The 8,940-nt window shown below is 41.3% G+C and overlaps 1 protein-coding gene across 3 annotated transcripts in view; it reads right to left on the reverse strand.

The window, feature by feature from the left end:
• Window positions 1-7,941, reverse strand: part of LOC112225302 (anion exchange protein 3) — a 79,075-nt gene extending 71,134 nt beyond the window's left edge. For all 3 annotated transcript variants that reach the window (XR_002949560.2, XM_024389118.2, XM_024389117.2), the window contains exon 1: window positions 7,807-7,941. The gene's annotated coding sequence lies outside the window, so the exon portion shown is untranslated. The remainder of the gene's footprint in view (window positions 1-7,806) is intronic.
• Window positions 7,942-8,940: the final 999 nt, after the last annotated feature.

Genomic DNA, 8,940 nt, shown 5'->3' on the forward strand with positions numbered 1-8,940 from the left:
AAAAAAAAGCAGCTTAACTCTCCAACTCTTCCAACCATTGATTTTTTCACAACTGCAACCAATTTGGTGGCAAATATTTACAACAAAGACATATTTCTATATTAGAATAAATAAGTGCTTGTAAAACATTTTATATAGAAATAATATTTCATGCTGAAACCCTCATATTAAACACCAATGGTTTTCATTTAGTTGATGGTTCATATTTAGGATAATGTTTAACAGCTTTGTTATTCAATTTTTATTTTAAAATCATATTTGATTATTTTATATATTTTACTTGTGATAAGGCCACAAAGAGGGCCAGAGATAGTTTCAGATACTGCCGATAACATGAAGTACCCAAAAAGAACACTATATGTGTCACACCCTGACCATAGTTTGCTTTGTATGTTTCTATGTTTTGGTTGGTCAGGGTGTGATCTGAGTGGGCATTCTATGTTGGATGTCTTGTTTGTCTATTTCTATGTCTGGCCTGATATGGTTCTCAATCAGAGGCAGGTGTTAGTCATTGTCTCTGATTGGGAACCATATTTAGGTAGCCTGGGTTTCACTGTGTGTTTGTGGGTGATTGTTCCTGTCTCTGTGTTTTGCACCAGATAGGGCTGTTTTTTGGTTTTCCACATTTATTGTTTTTGTAGTGTTCGTGTTTATCTTTTTTTTAATTAAACATGAATCAATATAACCATGCTGCATTTTGGTCCGCCTCTACTTCACCTAAAGAAAACCGTTACAGAATCCCCCACCACAACAGGACCAAGCGGCGTGGTAACGGGCAGCAGCAGGAGCAGCGCGAGAGAGACTTCTGGACATGGGAGGAGGAATTGGAAGGAAAAGGACCCTGGGCACAGCCGGGAGAATATCGCCGCCCCAAAGAAGAGCTGAAGGCGGAGAGGCGCTGGTATGAGGCAGCACGGCGGCGTGGATGGAAGCCCGAGAGTCAGCCCCAAAAATTTCTTGGGGGGAGGCACACAGGAAGTGTGGCGAAGCCAGGTAGGAGACCTGCGCCAACTTCCTGTGCTTACCGGGGGGCTGGAGAGACCGGGCAGGCAACGTGTTATGCTGTGAAGCGCACTGTGTCCCCAGTGCGGGTGCACAGCCCGGTGAGGTACATACAGCTCCGCGTATCGGCCGGGCTAGAGTGGGCATCGAGCCAAGTGCCATGATCCGGCTCTACGCATCTGGTCTCCAGTGCGTCTCCTTGGGCCGGCTTACATGGCAACAGCCTTGCGCACGGCGTCCCCGGTTCGCCTGCATAGCCCAGTGCGGGCTATTCCACCTCGCCGCACTGGCAGGGCGACCGGGACCATTCAACCGGGTAAGGTTGGGCAGGCTCGGTGCCCCCAGAGCTCCAGAAATCTTTTGGTACCCTTCTCCAGATCTGTGCCTCGACACAATCATGTCTCGGAGCTCAACGGACAATTCCTTCAACCTCATGGCTTGGTTTTTGCTCTGACACGCACTGTCAGCTGTGGGACCTTATATAGACAGGTGTGTGCCTTTCCAAATCATGTCCAATCAATTTAATTCACCACAAGATGTAGAAACATCTCAAGGATGATCACTGGAAACAGGATGCACCTGAGCTCAATTTCAAGTCTCATAGCAAAGTGTCTGAATACTTATGTAAATAAGGTATCTGTTATTCTGTTTTTTTATGTTAATACATTTGCAAAAATTGTTTTCACTTTGTCATTTTGGGGTATTGTGTGTAGATTTGCTGATGTTTTTTTCTCTAAATTTGTACAAATTCAATAAAAATGAAATGTTTAAATGTCTTGAGTCAATAAGTATTCAACCCCTTTTATGGCAAGCCTACAGTTCAGGAGTAAAGATTTGCTTAACAAGTTGCATGGACTCATTCTGTGTGCAATAATAGTGTTTAACATGATTTCTGAATGACTACCTCATCTCTTTACCCCACATATACTATTATTAGTAAGGTCCCTCAGTCCAGCAGTGAGGATGGATCAACAACATTGTAGTTACTCCACAATACTAACCTAATTGACAGAGTGAAAAGAAGGAAGCCTTTAAGGAACACAAATATTCCAAAATATGCATCCTGTTTGCAACAAGGCACTAAAGTAATACTGCAAAAAATTGGCAAAGCAATTCACATTTTGTCCTGCATAGAAAGTGTTATGTTTGGGACAAATCAAATACAAAACATTACTGAGTACCACTCTCCATATGTGACCCGTTTCAGGAAACTGTCGCATGTCACTACTTTACAGGAGAGCCATTTGAAAGTAAACTTTTTTGGGGCAGAAATGATTTCTGGTAATGTGAACTTTCATGTGCCCTAATAACATGTGTATTCCATCTGAAAATACAAATAACATTGTTAAATTACGTGCCTAGTTGATTTAGCCATGGAGAAAGTCAGCAACCTTCCCGCTAGCCATGATTGGCTGAGGTAATGAGTGGGCTGGAGATGTTGAGAGAGTTAGGATCGGTCTGCCATGTAGAACGCTTCTGTCTATAACATGAGCTGGTCAGTATGTGTAGATAATCCTTTCTAACCTGGCTTTTTTGAAAGATATCACGTAGAACTGCATAAGTGTTGCTCTCCACTTTCTGCAGGACAGAGTTTTGAAATCAGTGGAATTAGAGTATGATAGCTAAGGAGATGAAGAAAATTCTGCCGTTTGATTGGAAATATGCAGACAGCATTGAAAAGAGATTACATCTTCAAACTAAGGCCAACCATGGCATCCGTGACGGGTAAAATAGTCTAGATTCTAGTCTACATTTTAGTCTAGAAAATAGTCTACATTTTCAGATATTATACGTTTTACATTTTGTCAGAAAGTCATTTTCATTTCAAGTTAAAGTGTGATACCTGCTGGACTGTTCATTAATCACGATACTCTATTTTGTTAATTTTGTTTATCTGTCAGCCCCAGCCTCGAACTCAGGCCCTGTGTGTAGTTAACTGACCCTCTCTGCCCGTTCATCGCCATTTTACCTGTTGTTGCTCTCTTAGCTGATTAGCTGTTGTTGTCTTAGCTAGCTCTCCCAATCAACACCTGTGATTGCTTTATGCCTCGCTTTAATAGAGGTCGACCAATTATGATTTTTCAACCCCGATACCGATATCGATTATTGGAGTACCAAAAAAACAATACTGATTAATCGGACGATTTATACAAATGTATTTGTAATAATGACAATTACAACAATACTGAATTAACACTTATTTTAACTTAATATAATACATCAATAAAATCAATTTAGCCTCAAGTAGATAATGAAACATGTTCAATTTGGTTGAAATAATGCAAAAACAAAGTGTTGGAGAAGAATGTAAAAGTGCAATATGTGCTATGTAAGAAAGCTAATGTTTCAGTTCCTTGCTCAGAACATGAGAACATATGAAAGCTGGTGGTTCCTTTAAACATGAGTCTTCAATATTCCTGTGTAAGAAGTTTTAGGTTGTAGTTATTATGGGACTATTTCCCTCTATACCATTTGTATTTCATTAACCTTTGACTATTGCATGTTCTTATAGGCACTTTAGTATTGCCAGTGTAACAGTATAGCCTCCGTCCCTCTCCTCGCTCCTCCCTGAGCTCGAACCAGCAACACAACGACAACTGCCACCACATCGAAGCAGCGTTACCCATGCAGAGCAAGGGAAACAACCACCCCAAGGCTCAGAGCGAGTGAAGATTGAAACGCTATTAGCACGCGCTAACTAGCCAGCCATTTCACTTCGGTCACACCATGCTTGACGCACAACGAAGAGCTGCTGGCAAAACGCACGAAAGTGCTGTTTGAATGAATGTTTACACGCCTGCTTCTGCCTACCACCGCTCAGTCAGATACTTAGGTATGCTTGTATGCTCAGTCAAATTATATGCAACACAGGACACGCTAGATAATATCTAGCAATATCATCAGTTAACTAGTGATTATGATTGATTGTTTTTTACAAGATAAGTTTAATGCTAGCTAGCAACTTACCTTGGCTTACTGCATTTGCGTAACAGGCAGGCTCCTTGTGGAGTGCAACGAGAGAGAGGCAGGTCGTTATTGCGTTGGACTAGTTAACTGTAAGGTTGCAAGATTGGATCCCCCGAGCTGACAAGGTGAAAATCTGTCTTCCTGCCCCTGAACGAGGCAGTTAACCCCACCGTTCCTAGGCCGTCATTGAAAATAAGAAAATGTTCTTAACTGACTTGCCTAGTTAAATAAAGATTAAATAAAGGAGTAAAAAAAATATATATATATATTTTTTTTTCATCGGCAAATCGGCGCCCAAAAATACCGATTTCCGATTGATATGAAAACTTGAAATCGGCCCTAATTAAGCGGCCATTCCGATTAATCGGTCGACCTCTACTCTCTAATGTGAATATGCCTTATATACTGTTGTTTAAGATAGTTATCATTGTTATAGTTCACTGTGGCGCCCCTAGTTCCACTCAACATGCCTCAGATACCACTTTTGTCCCACCTCCCACACATGGGTGACCTCACCCAGCACAACTAGTGCGTCCAGAGATGCAATCTCTCTTATCGTCACTCAATGCCTAGGTCTACCTCCACTGTACCCGCACCCTACCATACCCTTGTCTGTACATTATGCCCTGAATCTATCCTACCATGCCCAGAAATCTGCTCCTTTTATTCTCTGTCCCCAACGCACTAGACAACCAGTTTTGATAGCCTTTAGCTGTACCCTCATCCTACTCCTCCTCTGTTCCTCGGTGATGTGGAGGTTAACCCAGGCCCTGCGTGTCCCAAGGCACTCTCATTTGTTTACTTCTGTAACCGTAAAAGCCTTGGTTTCATGCATGTTGACATCAGAAGCCGCCTCCCTAAGTTTGTTTTACTCACTGCTGCAGCACACTCAGCCAACCCTGATGTCCTTGCCGTGTCTGAATCCTGGCTTAGGAAGGCCACCAAAAATTCAGAGATTTCCATCCCCAACTACAATATTTTCCGTAAAGATAGAACTGCCAATGTGGGAGGAGTTGCAATCTACTGCAGAAATAGCCTATAAAGTTCTGTCATACTTTCCAGGTCTATGCCCAAACAGTTTGAGCTTCTAATTTTAAAAATAAGTCTCTCACTGTTGCCGCCTGTTATAGACCCCCCTCAGCTCCCAGCTGTGCCGTGGACACCATATGTGAATTGATGGCCCCCATCTATCTTCAGAGTTCGTTCCGTTAGGTGACCTAAACTGGGATATGCTTAACACCCCGGCAGTCCTACAATCTAAACTATATGCCCTCAATCTCATGCAATTATCAAGGAACCTACCAGGTTCAACCATAAATCTGTAAACATGGGCACTCTCATAGATATTATCCTGACCAACTTGCCCTCCAAATACACCTCTGCTCTTTTCAATCAGGATCTCAGCGATCACTTCCTCATTGCCTGCATCCGCAATAGGTCCGCAGTCAAACGACCACCCCTCATCATGGTCAAACGCTCCCTAAAACACTTCTGCAAGCAGGCCTTTCTAATCGACCTGGCCCGGGTATCCTGGAAGGATATTGACCTCATCCCGTCAGTAGAAGATGCCTGGTCGATCTTTAAAAGTAATTTCATCACCATCTTAAATAAGCATGCCCCTTTCAAAAAATGTAAAACTATAGATACAGATACAGATATAGCCATTGGTTCACTTAGACCTGACTGCCCTCAACCAGCACAAAAATATCCTGTGGCGGACTGAGTCCCCGCGATATGCAACTTTTCAGGGAAGTCAGGAACTAATACACGCAGTCAGTTAGGAAAGCTAAGGCTAGCTTTTTCAAACAGAAATTTGCATCCTGTAGCTCTTACTCCAAAACGTTTTGGGACACTGTAAAGTCCATGGAGAATAAGAGCACCTCCTCCCAGCTGCCCACTGCACTGAGGCTAGGAAACACTGTCACCACCGATAAATCCACGATAATCGAGAATTTCGATAAGCATTTCTCTATGCGTTCCTTCTGGCTACCCCAACCCAGGCCAACAGCTCCGTACCCCCCACAGCTACTTCCCCAAGCCTCCCCAGTTTCTCCTACACCCAGTTCCAGATAGCAGATGTTCTGAAAGAGCTGCAAAACCTGGACCTGTACAAATCAGCTGGGCTAGACAATCTGGACCCTCTCTTTCTAAAATTATCTCAGCTAACTGGTCACCATAACAACACCCACCCATAGCACGCTCTCCAGCAGGTATATCTCACTGGTCATCCCCAAAGCCAACACCTGCTTTGGCCACCTTTCCTTCCAGTTCTCTGATGCCAATGACTGGAACGAATTGCAAAAATCGCTGAAGTTGGAGACTTACCTCCCTCACTAACTTTAAGCATCAGCTATCTGAGCAGCTTACCGATCGCTGCAGCTGTACATAGCCCATCTGTAAATAGCCCACCCAATCTACCTAACTCATCCCCATATTGTTTTTATTTACTTTTTTTTGCACACACTGTATAGACTTTTTCTATTGTGTTTATCTTGGCCATGTCGCAGTTGTAAATGAGAACTTGCTCTCAACTGGCCTACCTGGTTAAATAAAGGTGAAATAAAAATAAAAATGTAAATAAAGCGATGGGTGCTTAAAACTTAAGAGGGTGTGGGTATAGACAACAAAGAGCTCTCCAGTAGGTGAACAAAAACATTAAAAGGGCCATTTTCTCAAAAGCGAGGTTACTTTTCCATTGTTCCACAACTGTAGTGTATGATATACAATTTTCTAGCTCTGAGTCTCTAGTTTTATCCAATGTAAAAAACACAATTTCTAATTTTGCTATACAAGACCGAATCGAGACGGTCAGTCAAATATTTTACAAGTATAGTGGTGGCTGCTTCATGTTATGGGTATACTTGTAATCATTAAGGACTGGGGAGTTTTTCAGGATTAAAAATAAACAGAATGGAGCTAAGCACAGACAAATTCCTAGAGGAAAACCTGGTTCAGTCTGCTGGGAGATGAATTCTACGTTCAGCAGGACATAAACCTAAAACACAAGGTCAAATCTACACTTGAGGTGCTTATCAAGAAAACAGTGAATGTTCCTGAGTGGCTGATTTTTGACTTGAATGTACTTGAAAATCTATGGCAATACCTGAAAATGATCAACAACCAATTTGAAAGAGCTTGAATATCTTTTAAGTATAATGGGCAAATGTTGCACAATCCAGGTGTGGAAAGCTCTTTGATACTTACCCAGAAAGGTGCCCCTACAAAGTATTTACTCAGGAGTATTAATAGTCAGGCTATGTAAATTAGATACTTCTGTATTTCATTTTCAATAAATTTGCTATAATTTCTAAAAACATATTTTCACTTTGTCATTATGGTGTATTGTTTGTAGATCATTGATAAAAACATATATTTAATACATTTTGAATTCAGGGGGTATGAATACTTTCTGAAGGCCACAATACCAACAAGCCTATCAAAGGGCCCGCCTACTGTATTAAGACTATGGTGTAGCTAGCTACTAGTTCCAGCCTCCACCTCTAGATGCCCTTGAGATTCCCCAGTGTCTGTGAAAGTGGGCCACTGCACTCGGAGCCCGAACAAGTATATAGTTACGCTAAAACTGTAATTGAAAGGCATGCGTGTGCATGCTCCGTCTGTTGCAGTAAGCAGTTAAAAAATCCAATCATGATGAATAGCCTGGCCATAGATATTATCCCACCCATGGAGAATCCCCCTTTACGTTTTAGTGCTGAAGCTATCTGAATGTGACACGGCTCTAAGAATGCCAGTCTTGAGCACGACTAGTTTTACTGCCTCCTTGTGCCCTTAATAGAGATGTCTCGAGGTCTGCACAATAAATACTAAGGGTCCTACCTTCCCTTCTCTCTGGTATGCCAGGGTGTCTTCCTAGTTAGCAGCCAGTGGAGTGTGTCGCCACCCTGGCCACAGCTAACCTCCACATAGAAAGGAACCTCTCTCCAGTCAACCACCTTAACCTCTCGACAGACCCGTATCATATGACAAGCCCGTCACATTACAGTATCTGGCTGACTAACAGCAGGGTCTAGGCTCTAGGGACTGTGTTTATGACTGAGTGTCCGTGGGGGGGGCAGTTATGTAGAGGGATGCATGATGAAGTGTGTGTGTGTGTGTGTGTGTGTCTTTCAGTGGTGTAAAGTACTAAAGTACTTAAGTATTTATTTTTAGGTACTGTATCTGTACTTTACTTTACTATTCATATTTTTGACTGCTTTTACTTTTACTTCACTACCATACATTCCTAAAGAAAATAATGTACTTTTTACTCCATACATTTTCCCTGACACCCAAAAGTACTCGTTACATTTTCATTGCTTAGCAGGACAGGAAAATGGTCCACTTCACTCACTGATCAAGATACCAACCCCCTGTCATCCCTACTGCCTCTGATCTGGAGGACTCACTAAACACAAATCCTTTATTTGTAAATTATGTCTGCGTGTTGTAGTGTGCCCCCTGTAAATTTAAGAAAATTTAAAATTGTGCCGTCTGATTCGCTTATTATTAACTGTTTATACTTTACTTTTGATACTGTACTTAAGTATATTTTTTCAATTATATTTACTTTTGATACTTAAGTTTATTTAAAACCAAATACTTTTAGACTTTTACTCAAGTAATATTTTTCTGAGTGACTTTCACTTTTACTTCATTTTCTTTTAAGGTATCTTATCTTTACTTTTACTCAGGTATGACAATTGGGTACTTTTTCCACCACTGTTACGGTTTTCTTCCGTCGAAGGAGAGTCGGACCAAAATGCAGCGTGGTAAGTTACATACATGTTTAATAATGAAGAATAAAACGAACAATACAAAAACAACAAACGGAATGTGAAAACCTATACAGCCTATTTTTTTATAAAAAATTATTTATTATCTTCAATACCATTCATTCTTTACAACTCATAATTTTCATACATACTCAAATAATGGTATTTTAATTTAACTAATTTAACTAAACATAAACCC

The sequence above is a fragment of the Oncorhynchus tshawytscha genome, linkage group LG26 (genome assembly GCF_018296145.1).
Source record: "Oncorhynchus tshawytscha isolate Ot180627B linkage group LG26, Otsh_v2.0, whole genome shotgun sequence".
Taxonomy (NCBI): Eukaryota; Metazoa; Chordata; class Actinopteri; order Salmoniformes; family Salmonidae; genus Oncorhynchus; species Oncorhynchus tshawytscha.